Source organism: Eurosta solidaginis, chromosome 1, assembly GCF_040869045.1.
Source record: "Eurosta solidaginis isolate ZX-2024a chromosome 1, ASM4086904v1, whole genome shotgun sequence".
In the NCBI taxonomy this organism is placed as follows: domain Eukaryota; kingdom Metazoa; phylum Arthropoda; class Insecta; order Diptera; family Tephritidae; genus Eurosta; species Eurosta solidaginis.
The window spans coordinates 78,580,697-78,602,243 of record NC_090319.1 but is presented as its reverse complement, the minus strand read 5'-3'; the positions used below and the strand labels follow the sequence as shown (position 1 = coordinate 78,602,243).

Genomic DNA, 21,547 nt, shown 5'->3' with positions numbered 1-21,547 from the left:
ATTTTGCACTTTAATAGCTACCTAGTGTCCGTTGTAGGTCTTGATAAGTAGATCAAGATGCCTTGTTTCAAAATTTTCTAACACCCCGAAATTTTCAAGTTATTGTAAAAAAACTGTTTTCTTGTACCTCGCGCATCCAAAAATTCGTTACTCCGTCAATTTTTGATTGCTTAACAGTTTTGTAAAGCCGAAAGATAGGGCATCAAAAATATTTATATTTGTCAACACTTTTTATAGCAAATTTTTGAGTTTTTTAGAAGTTATCTAAAATTTTCTCGTTTTTTTTTTTTAATTTTTCAAAGTTTGACGGCTTTTTAATGTATCATTTCTTTAATGAAAAATGTTTCTAAATAACAAGACTTTTTGTGAACAAGAAAATTCTGCTCTCATTGTACAATCGATATCGCGTCGGGTCAGGATTAATTGTATGATTTCGGTATATCGCTGCCATCGTATTGAGCATTCTTATCGTTTCTTTTATTCCACCAATTATTGTTTGTTATAACAAAATTCCAATTATTGACTTTAATTATTTAAACAATTTCGATTTTATTTATCTATACCATCTCTCGCGTAATTTTATTTTGCTCCTACGTTGGAGAGAAAAAATAAAGAAATAAATAGTTGCAAATATATTCACATAAAATTTTGTTTTATTTTATGTACTTAATACAAAAAAAAACTTCGAATTTCGATAGCTGTTAAAAATGTTTGCTAGATCTTCTACGTTTATAAGCCACATCGTCAGTATCGCGTTTTAGAGACCATCAATAATTTGCCAGCATTCTGATCTGACTTTTTCCGACAAAGCGTTTTTCGATCCTAATAGTTCCTGATGGAACCGTTCTCCCTGTTCGTCACTGAATTGTCCAAGATTTTCAGGGAAGAAATCCAAATATGAATGCAGAAAATGGAGTTTGTGTCGTTGATTTCTAGGCCGTCAGAGTTTTCTTCATCATCAGCTTCTAATGAATTTTGCGGCTCGGAAATTGCATCACGAATAGTCGATATTTCTCCCTTGATTGGATGAGATACAGTTAACACATTAGCATATTGTATACGGTCATGGGTTTTGTAGTGATGACCAACAGTATTTGTTTTTGCAGAAGTAGCAATCTTCTGGCTTATGGAAAAGTTGACGATGCCATATCATTGGGGTTGAGAATGGTAAAGGTTGTTTGTTGCATTTCCCAGTTTTCCATTTTTTGAGTGCGCTGGAGCACTTCACACAAGCATACTCTGGTTCATACCAAACATTTTCACTATACACGCGATTAGAGAAAGATGTGAAAGCTTCTGTGAGAGATGCATTGGTTTTTAATTGTACACGATGTTGCGTATCAACGAATAACCCGCAGACGTAACAAAACTTATTACGCTTATCACACATTGTTAAAAAAGTACCTTGTAGCAACACATACTCTGACTGATTTGATTCTACCAAAATGACAGTATCCTAAGTTTCGTCTTGTCATTTATCTTACAGAGGCAAAGAGGCAAATGTCTCGGAGAGCAATTAAAGCACTGTATATCTCATTTCCACAAACAAGAAAAACCGTTGTCAAAACCGTGGTCATATCAATTTTTCCTAACACATCATTTGATGATAAAAGTAAATAATTTTGTTTATCTTTGTTTCATAATTAAATCATAAAAAAAAAGGTTAAACGAAGCATAGATAATGCTCAAAACAACGGCGACGATATACTGAAATCATACATTCAATCCTGACATGGCGCGATATCGATTCTACGATGAGAGCAGAATTTTCTTGTTCACAAAAAGTGTTATCATTTCAACAATTCTCAACCGAATTTGATCAACCAGCACTTTTTTTACTCGAGATAGAATATTCTCTCAATCTCTTTAAGAAAAAAATGTTTCATTAAAGAAATGATACATTAAAAAGCCGTCAAACTTTGAAAAATTAAAAAAAAAAACGAGAAAATTTTAGATAAATTTTAAAAAATCTCAAAAATTTGCTATAAAAAGTGTAGACAAATATATATATTTTTGAAGCCCTATTTTTCAGCTTTCCAAAGTAAGCAATCAAAAATTGATGACGGAGTAACGAATTTTTGAATGCGCGAGGTACAAGAAAAACAGTTTTTCAACAATAACTTGAAAATTTCGGGGTGTTGGAAAATTTTGAAACATGGTATCTTGATCTACTCATCAAGACTACGACGAACACTAGGTCGGTTCAAAAGTGCTTGAGATATTTTTTTTTTTGTAGCACTGTTATTTTTGATTTTTTTAAAATTTTTTTTGATTATTTTTCCGCTTTGTTGAAAGAAAAATTCGCGTTTGTTACATGCACGGGATAATTTCTACATACAAGTACATTTTAGGATGCAATAGTAAATCGTAAGCCCTTATCGAGGCGAATATATACATGCAACATATAGGGTGAATAGTGTATGAGCGTCGATTCAAACATATCCTCAGGTAAGTATATATGTACACATGTGCATTATTTGCTACACTCATTATATAAAATAATAATGGTTTCATCGTTAAATCAAGCCAATTTTGTTTTGTATCCAAAATTAATATATCCGCTATTTTGGATTAAGTTATGGCTATGCACTGATTGTTTTGTAATCAAAGTTTATCACATTGTTTGCTTTATTTTAGTAATATTGGTTTCATATCATCGCCACTATGTGAGTGTTCTTAGTACCATTTAGAGAAAAAAAAAAATAAAAAATTTAGAGAGCTTTATTATAAATAAGCATTTTTTATACTCAGCTGAGCAGAGCTCACAGAGTATATTATTTTTGTTCGTATAACGGTACCCTGTAACGGCATAAACTAATAGAGATAGATATAGACTTCTATATATCAAAATGATCTGGGCGAAAAAAGAAATTCGATTAGCCATGTCTGTCCGTCCTTCCATCCGTAAACACGATAACTTGAGTAAATTTTGAGGTATATTGATGAAATTTGGTATGTAAGTTCCTGGGCACTCATCTCAGATCGCTATTTAAAATAAACGAAATCGGACTATAACCACGCCCACTTTTTCGATATTGAAATTTTCGAAAAACCGAAAAAGTGCGATAATTCATTACCAAAGACGGATAAGGCGATGAAACTTGATAGGTGGATTGACCTTATGACGCAGAATAGAAAATTACTAAAATTTTGGACAATGGGCGTGGCACCGCCCTCTTTTAAAAGAAGGTAATGTAAAAGTTTTCCAAGCTGTAATTTGGCAGTCGCTGAAGATATCATGATGAAATTTGGCAGGAACGTTACTCCTATTACTATATGTGTGTTCAATAAAAATTAGCAAAATCGGATGGCGAACACGCCCACTTTAAAAAAAAAAATTTTTTTAAGTAAAATTTTAACAAAAAAAATGAAAAAATCCCATAATTCTATACCAAATACGAAAAAGGGTGATTGGATTGGTTTTTTGACGCAAAATTTAACTTTAGAAAAAACTTTGTAAAATGGGTGTTACACCTACCATATTAAGTAGAAGAAAATGAAAAAGTTCTGCAGGGCGAAATTAAAAGCCCTTGGAATCATGGCAGGAATACTGTTCGTGGTATCACATATATAAGTAAATTAGCGATACCCGACAGGTGATGTTCTGGGTCACCCTGGTCCACATGTTGGCCGATATCTCGAAAACACTTTCACATATACAACTGAGGGCCACTCCCTTTTAAAACCCTCAATAATACCTTTAATGTGATACCCATATCGTACAAACACATTATAGAGTCACCCCTGGTCCACCTTTATGGCGATATCTCTAAAAGGCGTCCACCTATAGAACTAAGGCCCACTCCCTTTTAAAATACTCTTTAATACCTTCCATTCGATACCCATGTCATACAAACCCATTCCAGGGTTACCGTTGGTTGATTTTCCTAAATGGTGATTTTCCCTTATTTTGTCTCCAAAGCTGTATGGTTATACCCGAACTTAGCCTTCCTTACTTGTTATACATTATAACTTTACGTATACTGGCCTTCACCAATATTACAAACTCAATGGGTTTAATAAGTCGAGGGCTTGCTAAGTGAGCCGTCACACCTTCGTTCCCTCCCCCCTCCTCTCCCCTATGGGGAAAAATCTATAAATTGTTACAACTCAATATAAATTTTCTCCTAAATCAAGAAGTTTTGGTATCTGGCTCATACAGATTGAGATCTAAACAATTTTGGAAAAAACGATCGGTGGTGCTCTCCGTCTCCTCCCGCTATCCACCCTCCTTCAATTGCTTTTATTAGCACGCTTTTATTAGCTTTATCTTTATGTTTGTTTCTAACTCTTCATTCGCTTCAACGCGCTTGCTGCCGCCAGGGTCATATCGAGACCCTTCCGGGATCATTTCTGAATGGTTTTCGGGAACCGTCCGGGATCCCGTCTGGGTAATTTCCGGAGTTTTTCGGGACTATTTCGGTATCATTTGGGAACCCGTCCGTCATCATTTCTGGATGGTATCCCGTCAGGGTAATTTCGGGATCATTTCTGGATAGTTTTCGGGACCCCGTCAGGGTTCTCGGGACATTCCGGGATCATTTCCGGATGGTTTTCGGGATTCGTCCGGGATCCCATCAGGGCTATTTCGGGATCACTTTGGAACCCTTCCGGGATCATTTCTGGATAGTTTTTGGGATCTCGTCAAGACGCCCACTTTAAAAAAAAAAAAACTTTAAATTTATGTCAACATTCAACTCCAGTAATGATATGGTGCAACAAAATACAAAAATAAAATAAAATTTCAAAACGGGCGTGGCTCCGGCCTTTTTCATTTCATTTGTCTAGAATACTTTTAATGCCATAAGTCGAAAATTTGCCAATCCTTGTGAAATTGGACAAGTGCATAGCTGCTATAACGATAACTGTTTCCTGTGAAAATGGGCGAAATCGGTTGAATCCACGCCCAGTTTTTATACACAGTCGACCGCCTGTCCTTCCGCTCTGCCGTTAACACGATAACTTGAGCAAAAATCGATATATCTTTACTAAACTTAGTTCACGTACTTACCTGAACCCACTTTATCTTGGTATTAGAAATGGGCGAAATCCGACTATGACCACGCCCACTTTTTCGATATCCAAAATTTCGAAAAAAATAAAAAATTCCTTTGTGGTTATTGCAGCTTTTCGGCCGATAATTTCATGACAAAACACAAGTTTTTCTTTTTCTCCTACGCGTTTCGATTCTATAATTCGAAAAATTCCATAATTCTATACCAAATACGAAAAGAGGATGAAACATGGTGATTGGATTGGTTTGTTGACGCAAATTATAACTCTAGAAAAAACTTTGTAAAATGGGTGTTACACCTACGATATTAAGTAGAAGAAAATGAAAAAGTTCTTTAGGGCGAAATCAAAAGCTCTTAGAATTATGGCAGGAATACTGTTAGTGGTATTACATATATAAATAAATTAGGGGTACCCGACAGATGATGTTCTGGGTCACCCTGGTCCACATTTTGGTCGATATATTGAAAGAATGTGAAGGACATATACAACTAAGGGCTCCTCCCTTTTAAAGCCCTTATTAATACCTTTAATTTAATACCCATATCGTACAAACACATTATAGAGTCACCCCTGGTCCACCTTTATGGCGATATCTCGAAAATGCGTGCGCCTATAGAACTAAGGCCCACTCCCTTTTAAAATACTCATTAACACCTTTCACCTGTCATACAAACACATTCCAGACTTACCCTAGGTTCATTTCCTACATGTTGATTTTCCCTTATTTGACAAAGGATGAAGGAAAATCGTTCCATAAAAAGTAACCCTTGGTCTACAATTTGGTCGATATTTCCCAGACGTATGTAATTAAACCTTTTTTAAATTCATTTAAACAATCTTTATAATCAGCAATTTTGTACACATTTATAGAAAAAACAAGTCTTCAGCCAAAGATTACATTTACCATCTTTTTCTTCTTTCTGGAGCGACATCCCCAAGTTGGACGAGGCAAGGCGCAGTTCGAATGCAGCCAACATAGGTGAAATTATGCGAACGTGGGTCCCATCGATACTACCCACTACTCCTTGGAATCCTGTTTTAGAGTAAAATACAACTTTTGCTGTTTGGGTTTAAATCCACTTCGCACAAATATGCTCCTCAATATCTAAAACCTCTTTATTAACTGTAGATTTTGTCCAGTCCTACACTAAAATCATTTTCACAGCATTTTTGATAGCTGGCGTCAGCAAGGAGTGTGGTTTTAAAATAAGGGGACAGCCGTTCCTCGAGCAATATTCTTCCTTAACTAAAAATAGCTTACAAATCTGCAAAATAACTTCATTAGAAGCTCATCATTTGTCACTTGAACGTTTTCATACTTGGTGCTTGGTAATTCCAAGGGATTGGAGTGATCATACGAATTATTTCCGTTTTCGCGACATGTAAATTTTTTCACCCACCAAAATTTCCGTCGTTATAAAATAAATTTAATATTTTCCATTTAATATTATCCATTTTGCTATTAATAAAAAAATATCACTTTAGCAAATGCTTGAATTTCCGCCACAAATTGAACAGCTGTTCATTTTTCTGTCAAATCATCACTTTTTTAGGTTGGCAACGTCAATTCAACTTCAACTGAAATAAGTTGTAATTCGAAATACAAAACAGGAGTTGAGTTGTCCTAAAGTTGAGTTGTTTTAATTACAACCCAACTAACAAAGATGACTTGATACGAAACATTTGTTTACGCTCTCATTTTTTCCGCTCTCACGAGGGATTTATCTGAAATTTCTGCTGGCAACAATCACAAATAAATCCAGAACAAAATATGTGCCAGCTACAACGAAAAACGGGCCAAAAATTTCGGTAAACTTTAGTCTGCTCTAAAACTGCAGAGATGCGTTCAAAAATTATGGGAAAAACGATAAAAATACTTTTTTTTAGTGTAAATATATTTTGTTCGAAGGCGGAGAGTAAATATTATTTCCCATTCAATAGTTATCACTAAAAACAGGTTTTGTAAACATGAAGTCCCGATGCAAGCAGTTAATTTTGAACACAGAACCTGGAACGTCAGACATGTAAGATAAGCCCTATCCACTAAATCATGTTAACTATTATATCCTAGGTCCAATTTACTCAAATTTCAAAAGAATATTTGGGTTTCACTGTGAGTTAAATGCGTAACAATATTTGACTAATTAATTTAATTAAAATGTAAATTTTACTTAGATTTGTTTATATTTAACTCTAACTAGCCGTATTATTGTAAAATAAGTTTAAAGAAATGAATATTTTTCGACAATTATTTATTAAATGATTGAAACTATAAAATTGCCAAAATCTATGTCAAAAATTCCCACATTCAGACCTCTTCATTTTTGTTTGGAGTGGCATCATTGACAAATGTTATAAAAAATGTGCATTTTGACAGCGCTCCCTCGAAACAAAAGTTGCAAATCCATTAATCTATGCCAACTAAGTTGAGTTGTAAACAGTAATAGGGGAATTAATGTAATGAAGAACATCCGTAATCGCCCATTTAGAAACATTGTTTAAAGCCCCGGCAATGTCTAAGAAGACTCGTAGAGCATATTACTCATATTCCAGGGCTTTCTCTATGCTTATTACCACCCTGTGCAATGGGGGTCTACCGACTTGCCATTGGTGTACGCATATTGTGTTGTGGAGAGCAGTTTTCATTCACGTTGGACCTATATACACATCTATCAGCCTCTCAAAGGTTTTTAGCAGAAATGATGTTAAGCTAATGGGTCTATAGTCTTTGGCACACACCATTCCCCGTTTTCTTTCGTTATTAGTCCGTGGACTATGTTTCCCCTTGCTAGGACTTTTTTCAACTGTGCTGTTCCGCTGGAGCACTCGTATGTTCGAACAGAAACATTTCCATGAGATTCCCTTCGCCCTGGTTATTTCATGCTTGTAGATCCTATGTAGATCCCTGTACTCGTACTGACAGAGGAAAGTTTCACGTTTTTTGTGGTCTGCATGCTATGACCATGAATCACTTATCTGAAAACTTAATAAATTGCAACAGGCTCCATTTTATGTCACAGTTACTATTACTTCCATGAAGATCTTAATGTCTGCTCTTGCGATTAAACCTTATGTTTCGAATCAACACATCAATGTTCATCCAATAAACGAACCTAGCCTATAGATTACAAAAAAAAAATATAAATTCACCGGTTGCCAAGACTTCACTTTAAAAAAGTTTTGAAAGTGCCTGGTTCCATTTCATAGGATATCTCTGTATGCACACCTACAACGGCAATAAAACAAGTAAGGAAGGCTAAGTTCGGGTGTAACCGAACATTACATACTCAGCTGAGAGTATGAAGGCTAAATTTATCTCGATCAGTTTATACCGTTATGCGAACAAAATTAATTTACTCTGTGAGCTCTGCTCATCTGAGTATAATTATAGCTGCGTTGGTTTCATAGATGGTTTATAAGTGGTGTTTAATTCCATATCGCATACGTTTGGGAAATATCGACCAAATTGTAGACCAAGGGTGACGTTTTTTGGAACGATTTTCAAACGATTGTCAAACAAGGGAGAATCACCATGTAGGAAATGAACCTAGGGTAACCCTGGAATGTGTTTGTATGACATGGGTATCAAATGAAAGGTGTTAATGAGTATATTAAAAGGGAGTAGGCCTTAGTTCTATAGGTGGACGCCTTTTCGAGATATCGCCATAAAGGTGGACCAGGGGTGACTCTAAAATTTGTTTGTACGATATGGGTATCAAATTAAAGGTATTAATAAGGGCTTTAAAAGGGAGTTGCCCTTAGTTGTATATGTGAAGGCGTTTTCGAGATATCGACGAAAATGTGGACCAGGGTGACCCAGAAGGGCTTTTAATTTCGCAGAACTTTTTTATTTTCTTCAACTTAATATGGTAGGTATCACACCTATTTTACAAAGTTTTTTCTAAAGTTATATTTTGCGTCAAAAAACCAATCCAATCCAAACCATGTTTCATCCCTTTTTTCGTATTTGGTATAGAATTTTGGCATTTTTTCATTTTTCGAAATTTTCGATATCGAAAAAGTGGGCGTGGTCATAGTCGGATTTCGCCCATATCTAATACCAATATAAAGTGAGCTCAAATAAGTACTTGAAATAAGTTTAGTAAGGATATATTGATTTTTGCTCAATTTATCGTGTTAACGGCCGAGCGGAAGAACAGACGGTGGACTGTGTATAAAAACTGGGTGTGGCTTCAACCGATTTCGCCCATTTTCACAGAAAACAGCTACCGTCATAGCAGATATGCCCTACCCAAATTTCACAAGGATTGGTAAATTTTTGTTCGACTTATGGCATTAAAAGTATTCGAGACAAATTAAAGGAAAAAGGGCGGAGCCAAGCCCATTTTGAAATTTTCTTCCATTTTTGTATTTTGTTGCACCATATCATTACTGGAGTTGAATGTTAACATAATTTACTTATATGCTGTAAAGCTATTAAATTTTTTGTTAAAATTTGACTTAAAATTTTTTTAAAGTGGTCGTGTTCGTCATCCGATTTTGCAAATTTTTATTTAGAACACATATACACCCCAATTGTGCATTTCGATTACGTTTCAGTTCTACGCTCCGCTTAAATCGAAGTTGGGTATTCTGCATTACGACGGAATCGTAACGAGAAGAGGAAGAGTAAATGATTTTTCGAAATCAGATGTTTGTACGGAATGTGTGAACATTGGAACAAAATAAATTAAAGAAAATTTGTAAAAAACACTGAAAAACGTTAATATTTTATTATCCAAGGCATTTTGTACAAAGAAAAGGAATATAATATATTGCCGCCGTGTTATATTTTTCTGAGTGAAGAGCTTTCATAATTGTAAGTGTGTTTTTGGATTTCTTTTGTCCAATTCCCTGCCGTGGCCACCGAGTTTTGTTAAAACGGATTCCTGCACGAATATAGTTGACATTTTCTGAATTTTATGGATGCTAATTTCATTGCAGTGGCCTAAAATACTTTGTGAAGATTTATTTATTCTTTCCGCAAGGATTGTTTACGTTTTCGCTTCAACTTCCTCTACTCCGGCAGCTTGCTTTGGCATATAACTGGACCCAACGAACAGACACAAATTATAGCTGTCTTTTATAATGGAATCAATAGCCGCGGCATTATTTGTGGAGTTGGAAAGCAACGCATACGAAAATGGCCAGGCGAGAATGGAAAGGCAAATATTGCGAGATTTGTGTAATACATTTCAGATGAGTGACTAATTGTAAGAAATTTAACTTGAAAGTGGTAACGTTTAATGACTTGTTTTCTTATTTAGGTTAAAATAAACTTTCGTCTTAATAAGGATGCTTTTAAGTATGTGTTAGATACTTTTGCGGGGCAAATACGTCCAAGGACTTCGACATCGACATGTTGTTTTTGACCTGGAAACATATAAAAAACAATCATCATCAAGCCTTTTACGTTTCTCAACAAGTTTTACTTACATTTTTGCTAAAATTCTGTTATAAATTAATAAAAAAATAAGAAGAAAATATTTTTCCGCCAACTAATTTGCAACTTAGAAAAACGGAAGTACGATCGAAATGCAGAATACACAAAATCGAACGATTCGAAGTTGGATCGAAAGAGATTGGGACACAGAATACCAAAATTGCCAAATCGAAAAAATTCTAATCGAAGTCGAAATGCAGAATCGGGCTGATTATAGACACGATAATTTGTAGGTGGGTATGTATGTACCCATATGCCTAGATAAGCGCTCACGATATACCGTTACATCCACCGATGTACTTGTATGTACAAAATAATCAGTGCATAGCCATAACGTAATCCAAAATAATGGATATATTTATTTTGGATAAAACAAAATTGGCTAGACTTAAGGATGAAACCATAAAGTATCGCTACTAAATAAAAGCTTTTGGACGCCAACCTATGAATCCAACATTTTTTTACATATTGTCTGGGCAATTAGAAAAACCGCCGTTTTCGATCCCACATTATTTTATATAATGAGAGTAGTAAAATAGGCACATGTGTGTATACTTACCGGAGAATATGTTTAGATCAACGCTCATATACCATTCGCCCTATATGTTGCATGTGTGAGCGACGGCAACTTTGCCAATAGCACACCAACTGGCAACGCTACCCCAACTGTCAAACAGATGGATACAAAACGAAAGAAGAAGAAGAAAGTTAATACTTGGACCATAGTGTACAAGTACAAGTGTGTTGACTTATCTGTCAAGCATTCTGACAGGCACTCGCTGGATTCGGAATGACAGCGAATTCAAAATGGATACCATTACCGAATGCTCCGAATGATTGAAAAATTGAAAAAGTCCATACGATTGGTAGTCAAAAATGTTGTCGTTGAGACTAAAAATGCGACTCTAGACCTGAGATTTCCATCAGGTGAGCGAGGCTGTTTGTAGTTTTGACGTTTATCGCTTAGTGAACACACTTGGTATAGGTACACTATGACTTGGACAACGAACGTGTCATACACCACGCCTTCAATACATTTATTTTTTTTATTATATTTATATCTATATTCATGTAAATTACAAAACCTTAATCAATAAACTTAATTTTTGATATCACACAAACAATTGTGTGCCTACAGTTTCAGAGTGGGATCAGAATCCACTTCCTTCGAATAACAAAATCAAAAGCGTATGATTTTGTGGTAGCGCATGTGAGTTCATGCAAAACGGCAAGTCACCTTTATTTTCTTGCAACGAAATACGAAATGTGCAGCGACTGCGCATAGTAACTGCGACGCAGCAGTGACGGAACGACGAATAAGTACCACTTAATAACGTAAAGCAGTGGACTTAAAACGAAATCGCTCAGCAGCAGCGACAACGAAAACGACTACAAGCAAGTAGGCAACGATACAACGGCTAGCAAGCATCGCTCAGCAACGTCAAAACGAACGAAAAGGGATTTGCAACGTAAAAACGAAAAATCATTGGTTTATACATAAAAATGGTGAAAATTAACGAACTTAAAGTAGAGCAATTGAAGAAATTGCTACGCGAACGAGATTTGGCAACGACGGGTACAAGGGATCAATTAATACAGCGTCTCGGTGCACACGAGGAATCCGATGAAGTGGACATACAGGACGGGAATGCTCAGGAAGAATCATCTCAAATGTTAACGATATCCCAGCTACAGCAAGAAATGAAGCAACTTCGTGAAATGATGGTGCAGTTTTTGCAAACGCAGAACGCCAACGCTAGTGACAACACGTCAAAGGTAGCAGAGCAGCGCGTAGAAAAAGAGAGCACGGTAGCAGGCGACGAAAATGCAAACGAACGTAATAGAAACGACGAGATTGTTCTAGAAGACGATGACAGCGCAGTGTCAGCTAATGGTGGCACAACACTACGAAATCAAGGAAATACAAATTTTTCAAACGGAAATATGAGGCAAGCATCGGTCAAAGAAATTTCGCATACCCTGCCGGAATTTGATCCGACAAACAACGCAAGCCTAACCGTAGAGCAATTTATAGATAGGGTCAATAAAGTTGTAGAGGCCTATCGATGGGATGAAAGAATTTTGTTATTGGCTGTATACACCCGATTAAAAGGTGCCGCACGTATGTGGTTGGATGCATCACCCACAATGCACACAGCTTGGAACGAGTTTGCCAACGCTTTGCAATGCGAGTTTGGGTCAGTGAAAGACGAAGCGGAAATTCACTTTGCCATGGCTAATGCGACACGACGACCAAAAGAAACCGTGAAGGAATATTGTTTCCGTATATCAGCACTAGGTATTCGGTACAAGCTTAGTGAAGCAGCAGTCATCAGATACGCTAGGTCGGGTTTGAAACACCGTGAGCTCCACACAGTATAGCAGCAATGAAGTTTGCAACGATGAAGCACATGCGCGATACAATCGAGGATTATTTCATTAATCGTCGCGAGGCTAGTGAGCCGCATGCAAATCAAGTAATCAAACGAGATGAATCAAAAACAAAATTGTACGCTGTAGAGAAAGGCAACGGGACGAAACCGCAGCTGAAATGCTACAACTGCAACGAACCGGGGCATTTCTCAAACAAATGTCCACTACCACAGAAACGTCATCGCTGTACAACGTGCAACAAAGTACATCCAAATGGAGGAAATTGCGATAAAACGACGGCAGCTACAAGGCGACTTGGGGCAAATAATCTCGATGGATGTTTCCACAAAATAATTTACATACAAACGCTTCCGTATATCGCTTTTATCGATACTGGTAGCCAGTGCAGTATCATACGTAACTCAGTGGCAAGTCGTATAAATGCAGAACGTAAAAAGTGTTGCATGCAAGTAAAAGGTATTTGTGGAGGAACACGAATGCTCCACGAGTCTATGGTCATAGATATAATCATCGATACAGCTGTCATAAAAGCTGAAGTTTACATCGCTGACGACGAGCTACTGCAGGAAGAAATACTTTTAGGACAAGACGTCATTGTCAACGCCAACGTTACAATGAAGATTGAGGATGGTCGAACTATTTTCGGGAATAAACGAGCTACAGCAGATTTGGTAATATCCGAATGTAAAATTGTCAAACTTTTGTCTAATTTCAGAGTTCCAACTGAGCAAGTTAAAATGCAAAATCTTTTGACGAGTTATGAAGATGTTTTCTATAACGGGTTAAGCGGCATCGGCAGAAACGATGTGGTCCAAGCGAGTATCGAACTGGAGAACGGTCAGATTGTATCCCAACCTCCATATCGCATTCCAGAGCCGAAAAGAGGCATCGTCAATAGTATGATCGACGAGCTATTAGAACATGACATCATCACGAAATCCACATCCGAGTATGCTAGCCCAGTCGTACTCGTGAAAAAAAAAAATGGAAGTGATCGATTATGTATCGATTACCGACGCATCAACAAGTTAACGAAAAAGGAGAACTTTCCGGTCCCAAATATCGAAGAAAGGCTGCAAGAAGCCAAACGTTTTCGTTATTTTTCGTCGCTCGATCTGAATAGTGGCTACTACCAAATCGCAATGGCACCCGATAGTCAAAAATTCACCGCATTTATTACCACCGACGGATTGTACGAGTTCAAACGTATGCCGTTTGGGCTTAAGAACGCACCAGCAGTTTTTAATCGACTCATGGCCGAAATACAAAAACGAGTGAAGAAAGGCGACATGCTTCACTACATGGACGACATTCTGATTGGCAGCAACTCTTTCGAAGAAATGTACGATAATGTGGACTCACACTAAACGTCAATAAGTGTGAATTGTTCAAACAAACCATCACATTCTTAGGACATCAACTACATCCTACAGGCATCAGTCCAGGAGAAGTTAAGACAAATGCAATAGCCAACTTTCCGCCACCACGAAAAGTCACCGAAGTACGCAAATTCTTAGGTCTTAGCGGCTATTTTCGCAAGTTTGTCGCCGGATATTCCATCATATCTGACCGTTACGTCAGTTACTACGCAAGAATACAAAATTCGTATGGGGAGAACAACAAGAATCAGCATTTAACAAATTGAAACATATGCTCATCTCAAAACCAACAATGGTGAGCTACCGCATCGTTCCATTGGCCTTGCAAGCGTCCTAATGCAAGCCGAGAAGGGGCAACTCCAGCCGATTGCATACTTTAGTCGATCCACTACAGATAACGAGAAGCGTTTCCACAGTTATGAGCTGGAAGCTTTGGCGGTCGTGGAATCATTGGAAAGATTCAAGTATATGGAAAGAAGATTCGAGTCATTACTGATTGTAACGCTCTGCGGACTACAATGGAAAAACGAGAACTGATACCACGTATAGCCCGATGGTGGTTGAGAATCCAGGAATTCGACGTTGATATCATTCACCGACCAGGTTCCCATATGGAACATGTGGATGCACTTAGCCGTATGCCATATGAATGCGCCCACGAGATGGAAACCGCTGATCTCAGAATTGTTAAAACAATCATCGACAAGCCGGATTGGTTATTCAGCATCCAATTGCAAGATGATAAACTGAAGAACATCGTCGACGAGATGAGGAATGGTACAAATCCAGAACACTCGGATTATGTCATCGAGTTAGGACGTCTATACAGGAAGTACAACGACAAACTTCTATGGGTAGTCCCGAAGCAAATACGACATGTGGTGTTACATGAATGCCACGACAAAGCAGGTCACATGGGCGTCGATAAAACGATAAAGCGCATTCTCACTATGTTTTGGTTTCCTCGCATGCGTAATTACGTGAAGAGCTACATCAAATCCTGCGTCGGATGCGCTCTGAACAAAACACCAGGTGGACGACGGGAAGGCCAGTACCATTACGACAACGTTAAGCCGATACCATTTAATACAATTCACGTCGACCATTTAGGTCCGTTTCCGAAAAGTTCCAAACGCAACGAGCACATATTGACCATTGTCGACTCATTCACGAAATTTACCATAATACGCGCAGTAAAGAGCACAGCAACAAATCACGTAATCCAGGTGTTATTAGAAGTAACGAGCTACTTAGGAATGCCTGAACGCATCATCTCCGATCGCGGAACGGCTTTCACTTCAAAAGCGTTCCAGAAGTTTTGCAACGACAACAACGTCAAACATGTTCTCAACGCCGTGCGTACTCCATGTGCAAATGGTCACGCCGAACGAATGAATCGCATTATACTATCCATGCTACAACCGAAAATGAAAAACGATGGGACGACGATCTACGCCGGATCCAATGGTGCATCAACACCATGCCCAACAAGACTACCGGTTGTGCTCCATTCCAGTTACTCTATGGGTATACGCCACGAGATATCCTGCTCAACCAGCTCATCCAAGCGCTCCAAGATGATTCCAATGACATGATGGCCGATACCGAATTACAGCAGCTACGAAGAGATGTAGCTAATCGCATCGACGACATTCGAGCACACGCAAAAGCTCTGTACGACTCGCAGCACTCCAGGCCGAAGACGTATAACGAAGGTGATCTAGTGCTTACCACGAATGAACCGATGAGCACGGGTACATCACGTAAGCTGGAACCTCGATACAAAGGTCCTTTCATTGTTAGCAAGGTATTACCAAATGACCGCTACATGATAGAAGATCTCCCTCATGCTGAAAGAACACAACGCCACTATACATCCGTCTTTGCATCTGATCAAATACGACCATGGTGTCAGTTACCACCTGATGATCTTGATGACATCAGTGACAACGAAACCAGCATTTCGAGCGAGGGCGCTACGAATGGTCAGGAAAGCCGACTGTGAGCGACGGCAACTTTGCCAATACCACATCAACTGGCAACGCTACCTCAACTGTCAAACAGATGGATGCAAAACGAAAGAAGAAGAAGAAAGTTAATACTTGGACAAAACGTGTCATACACCACGCCTTCAATACATTTATTTTTTTTTATTAAATTTATATCTATATTCATGTAAATTACAAAACCTTAATCAATAAACTTAATTTTTGATATCACACAAACAATTGTGTGCCTACACATGTATATATTCGCCTCGATAAGCGCTTACGATTTACTATTGCATCCTAAAATGTATTTGTATATAGAAATTATCCCGTGCATGCAACAAACGAGAATTTTTTTTCAACAAAGCTGAAAAATAATCAAAAATAACAAATGTAATAAATTTGATTACTTTTGATTGTTTTTGATTTTTTTCAATAATCGGAAAAAATCATGATTTTTTTTTATTTTTATCTAATGGTAATCAATTAGTAATTGTTTTTTTTTTTTCGGAAAACAATGGAAATAATCATTGGCCATTAAAACAGGCATCTAATTAATTGATTACTAATGCTAATTCAAATTTAACATGTCTTATGGAAAATATATGGAACTAGCAGCTTTTCATAATTTTGTTAGAGTAAGCTGTTTATCAATCAACCACTGCTCAACATTTGTATTTCCTGTATATCCTAACTGAAACTAACGAAAAAGTTTTGTTAAAAAGGATGTATCTTAGACATTCTGTTAACAAAGCCGTATCTAGACAAAGTCGTTAATAAATTCGTATCTCAGGAGGCCTGTTATAAAGGCGCTAGGTGAATGACCATGCTTATAGTTTTGTTTTCATTGAAACATTATAAATTATAGGAATAGTTAGATTTTTGTATAACAACTGTCATTCACTTAGAACTCGCATATGGGTGTTAATATAAGAAAATTAAAAATAATTATTTCATTTGATAGTTGGCTCAAACTTGGTCGGCCGAACATGGCCGCAATCGAACAAAAAGTTGCAAAGCGGTTGTTCTCGGCATACACAATGGAAATATGTAATTTTGTCTGTCTAGAGGCTAAAATACTTACCGAAATCTAACGAACTGTCGTATTATTGTTGGAAAAGCCTATTTTTTAGTCAAATTTTGCTAGACTCAAATCATCCTACTCTATTACAGTATTTCAATTACACTGTACAGCACCCGGCTGTGTGTTGAACCAAACTACCTTGTTTAGAGAGATAAATATGGGCACAGCAATATCACTTTTTCGAAGTTAGCCTCCAAACCAACTTGCTTTCCAAGTTCAAAATTTGTCATTTCGTAATATATTCTTATAAGTTAATTATTCAAAACCTTAAAAAAAGTAAGAATGGCGTTTTCTCACAAGTTAATATAATACTAATTTCACAAAGAAAGGAATCACCATTTTGTTTAATGAAATAATTAGTTTTTTCTTTTCACACAGACCCACATTGCTTCATTAACGAACATTCGTCAGCAGCCGAAAAAAATATTGCGCTTTCTACAAAAATTAGTTTATGTTAATAGCAGCCGTTTCCTCCATAACTTAAAAGACAATCAAAATAAAATGCATGAGCAACTAGTCATAGATGTTGCACCTAACTGCTGCAAAAACAAAATTTTGCTTATTTGATGTATTTATCGTAAATTATTGTCACTTGCAACGTTTACAATGAAATCCGCAATACCAAGCGAAATCTACTCGATTTTTAACTTCATTGGGCATTTAATATAACAATCATAAAATAATTAAGAATTTGTATTTTGTAAGGAAGATTGAATTTACTGCACTAATTGTTTCATTAACCCCCTAACAGCCGTTTTCACCATCTTCCATTAACGCTGTCACCAAGGCCGTAGAGAGAAGATCCGGACCCGGGACTAAACAATTTACGGCTTCCCTATAAAAAATCTAATACATTTGATTAACTTGAATTAATGACGTTTCATTCATGAATCATTATTGATGGATTACATCAAACAAATTTTTTGCCACATCAACTAAATGGTTTTGGACTAAGGCTGACAATAAAATTAACACAGAATATTTACTATTTATTTTATTGTAACGTAGAAATAAAAGTCTCTTTTAACAACCACATATTGTTTCAAATAATCTTTTCTAGTTATTTGATAACATTTTAGTACATTTCTGATAAATATAATGATGATTATAAATTTCAATTATTCAAATAGAAAGTTCGGATATCAAAGAGTGGCTTTTCTTGCTTTTTTCGCTGCAAAATTTTTTATAATAATATCAACATTTAACTGTCTTGCCAAAACGGATTCAACACAAAGCGTGGCAAGTCCTAAAACTCGCTCTTTAGATGAACACGATCTATGAAAGTTTTTGATTCTTGAAAGGACGCTGAAGGAACGTTCTGCCTAGCTACAGTGGCAGGTATAGTGCAAAAGATACGTAAAGCAACACAAATGTTGGGGAAAATTGTATACAGATTTTGAACATATGTAGATGGCATTTAGCAATTCCAATGGTGACAGACCTTTATCAAAATTTGCTTCGTAAATATGTTTCAAGTGAATTATTTCGCATTCTAAGCCTTGAGAAATGTCCGACTTGTATTTTTCGACAAATTTTGCTGCGCTCTCCCGAACCGTAGTTTCATCCATGTTTTCAAATTGCCACAAAAAGGAAAACATCTCGCTCAAATTTCTCATAGCTGCAAATCGTTCAACAATGCCAGTGATTACCGAATCAACGATCACTAGGAATGTATTGTTTCTAAAATCAGACTCTGAATCATCCGTAATCATCTCATTTAAATTATATTCAGTCTTTTGGGTTTTCTCTTTCCTATGTCCGGAAACTTTGACGATATTAAATAGCAGCTGTTTTGCATTCGTTGAAAATTGTTATCCATTGGTTCCTGATCAACTTCAAATCAGCTAATAAGGCATCTAGATGTCGGACCTCAACATCTATGGTGGCGTCTCTAGCTTGGAGGACCACGTTTCTTTCATTAATGGTAGTCAGTATTTTGAACCAAATTGAGGACAGCAAGATACATTCGAACTAGTTGATGTACTTGAGAATGCCAGTAAAATCGCCGTATGCTTGCGCAGTCAAATTTGGCTTTGGCTGAAAGACTATGAAGAGAGCTCGGTACATTTTTTTGAGGATGTCCCATCGTTGTGGAGTGCTGCTGAAAATAATAAAACATTTTTGGTCAACTCCGAAGAAAGTAATTGCAGCCGTACAAAATTCTGCAGCATCAACACCACCACACCGCGCAAGGCGAGTAATCAGCATTCGAGTTTTTGTCGAGAATGTGACGTAGTGCTCCGTTGTAAGCTCCTTTTATATTGGTGCCGTTAACGTACCCTTGTGCACGATAATCTTCAATCAAGTATGGCAAATTAGATCAGCGATTTTCTGACCAGTTTTTTGGTTACATTTCACGAAAGCCAAAAACCGTTCTGGAATTGTAAAATTTGTAGCTTTCGAATTGAAATGGAGTTAGCGCAAAATAAACGCAGTCGACGTGACTAGCATCATGCATAGCATCAACGATAATAGCAAAATACTTAGCTTTCTTTCCTTGATCTAAAATAGTTTCCCTCACGTGCTTTGCACAAATTTGTATAAACTCGTTCTGAATGTCTGGGGAAAGATAGAGAACTTGTAAACGTTTGTGCCGCTGTTGTGAAATCCTAACTTTCTCCAAATGATCTCTAAGTATAGGATCATATTGGTTTATAAGATCTTAGATGCCCAAAAAATGTCCGTTTCGTTCACCAAGATATACATATTAGAGATATACACCACCGATAAACGCCGCCGCCGCCGCCGATTAGGGTCGTTTTTCGCACGCCGCCGCCGAATGTCAAAAATATCGGCGCGGCGACGGCGGCGGCGGCGTCCGGCGCGTTACTATATTTTCTACTCGTTTAAGACTGTTTAGGCCATTTATTGTTCATGTCGAAAATTGGTCGGATATGGTCGAAAGTGGTATCAACGGATGCGCATCACTGCCACTTAAAAGAAACTAATTGCGAAATTTAACTCTTTCTAACTGTTCAAAAGTTATTTAAAAAACAGGCGTTTTCGATGTCAGTTTAACACGGACTTTGCATCACCCAATTCACCAAGTTACTAAAACAAAACACTAAAAGAAAAGTTATATAATAAATTTATATGCTCACTTTGCATATTTTTTCGAAAAAATAATGAACAATGAATTCAAATAAAATTACCCAAGGCGTTTCAAATTGTCCTCAAGTTGTTAAAAAAAAGCAAAAAAGGTGCCGATTTTTAAAAAAATTGTATATTGCGATTGGCTGAAAGAATAAGCCAAATCAGTGATGCAAAATCCTTTAGAAGGTTCTAGGGGCATAAACACTCCTTTGAAATGATTCTTACCTCATATTTAAGTTGAGGATATATGTACGTATGAGAAGGTTTTGAAAAATCATTTGGGCTTACATTCAAAAATCTGTTGTTTATTTGCGAAATGTTAATTTTAATTTTCACACTTCATCCTTCAACACCCAAGTCTCCCGGTTTGACATAAAATTGGCGGCCCTATCCAAAACTAGTCTCTTGGAGTGAATCACATTGATTATAGCCTACCAACCAAGTTTAAATATCACCACGTTACGGCTCCTTTCACAAATGTGAAAACGTAGTCACATATATGTATTTACCAGGTGAGGCTTTGTCATTAGCAAGAACACTCAAAGTGGTGAAGCAAAAGCTTTCCAAGACAGTCGAAATAATGACCGTGTGTAACGTAGTGGACAGTCGAACTAGTCTGAAAACTGAAGCTACGCGGTCATCCATAATGTGCTCTTATATCATAAGGCCGGAAAACAGCAGTAAACACCTGTCAACTTAAAATCGGTCGACCTTCATTCTAAAAGATCGTTTTGATTTAACGAAGACTATTGAAATCAATGATGTGAGCACAAACGTCTGCAAACTTTGGTCTATATTTAAAAAAATTTATCCAGGGTCCTTGTAAAGTTTTAATTATGTAGATGCGCCGAGGATTATACGATTTTCACCCATTACGCAATGACAGCATCCTTGGCCGAATAGTCACTCCCTAACGTTTCAAGGTGTTTCTCTGGTGTAGCTCGGCAGAATAGCGCGACAAAAGCATCCGTTGGAAAGTCTTCGTAGCTACCCCTAGAGCTTCTAGGAAAATGACGTCGACGAAGGTATGAGTTCGAAGTCGCAGTCATATAGCTTCTGTGCTGGCATATGGTGTGACGGTCAGGAGGCGTGGTAGGGACTGGTGATCGGGATTGCTACTGTTCGCACATCGGGAATTGTAGCTCTTAAA

The 21,547-nt window shown here is 37.2% G+C and overlaps 1 protein-coding gene across 3 annotated transcripts in view; it reads left to right on the top strand.

The window, feature by feature from the left end:
- The window catches only part of LOC137235748 (BTB/POZ domain-containing protein 3-like), a 44,708-nt gene extending 26,376 nt beyond the window's left edge, over positions 1-18,332 (top strand). For 2 of the 3 annotated variants that reach the window (XR_010948037.1, XR_010948042.1), the window contains exon 5: positions 17,683-18,332. The gene's annotated coding sequence lies outside the window, so the exon portion shown is untranslated. The remainder of the gene's footprint in view (positions 1-17,682) is intronic. The other variant, XR_010948040.1, reaches the window with a different exon arrangement.
- Positions 18,333-21,547: the final 3,215 nt, after the last annotated feature.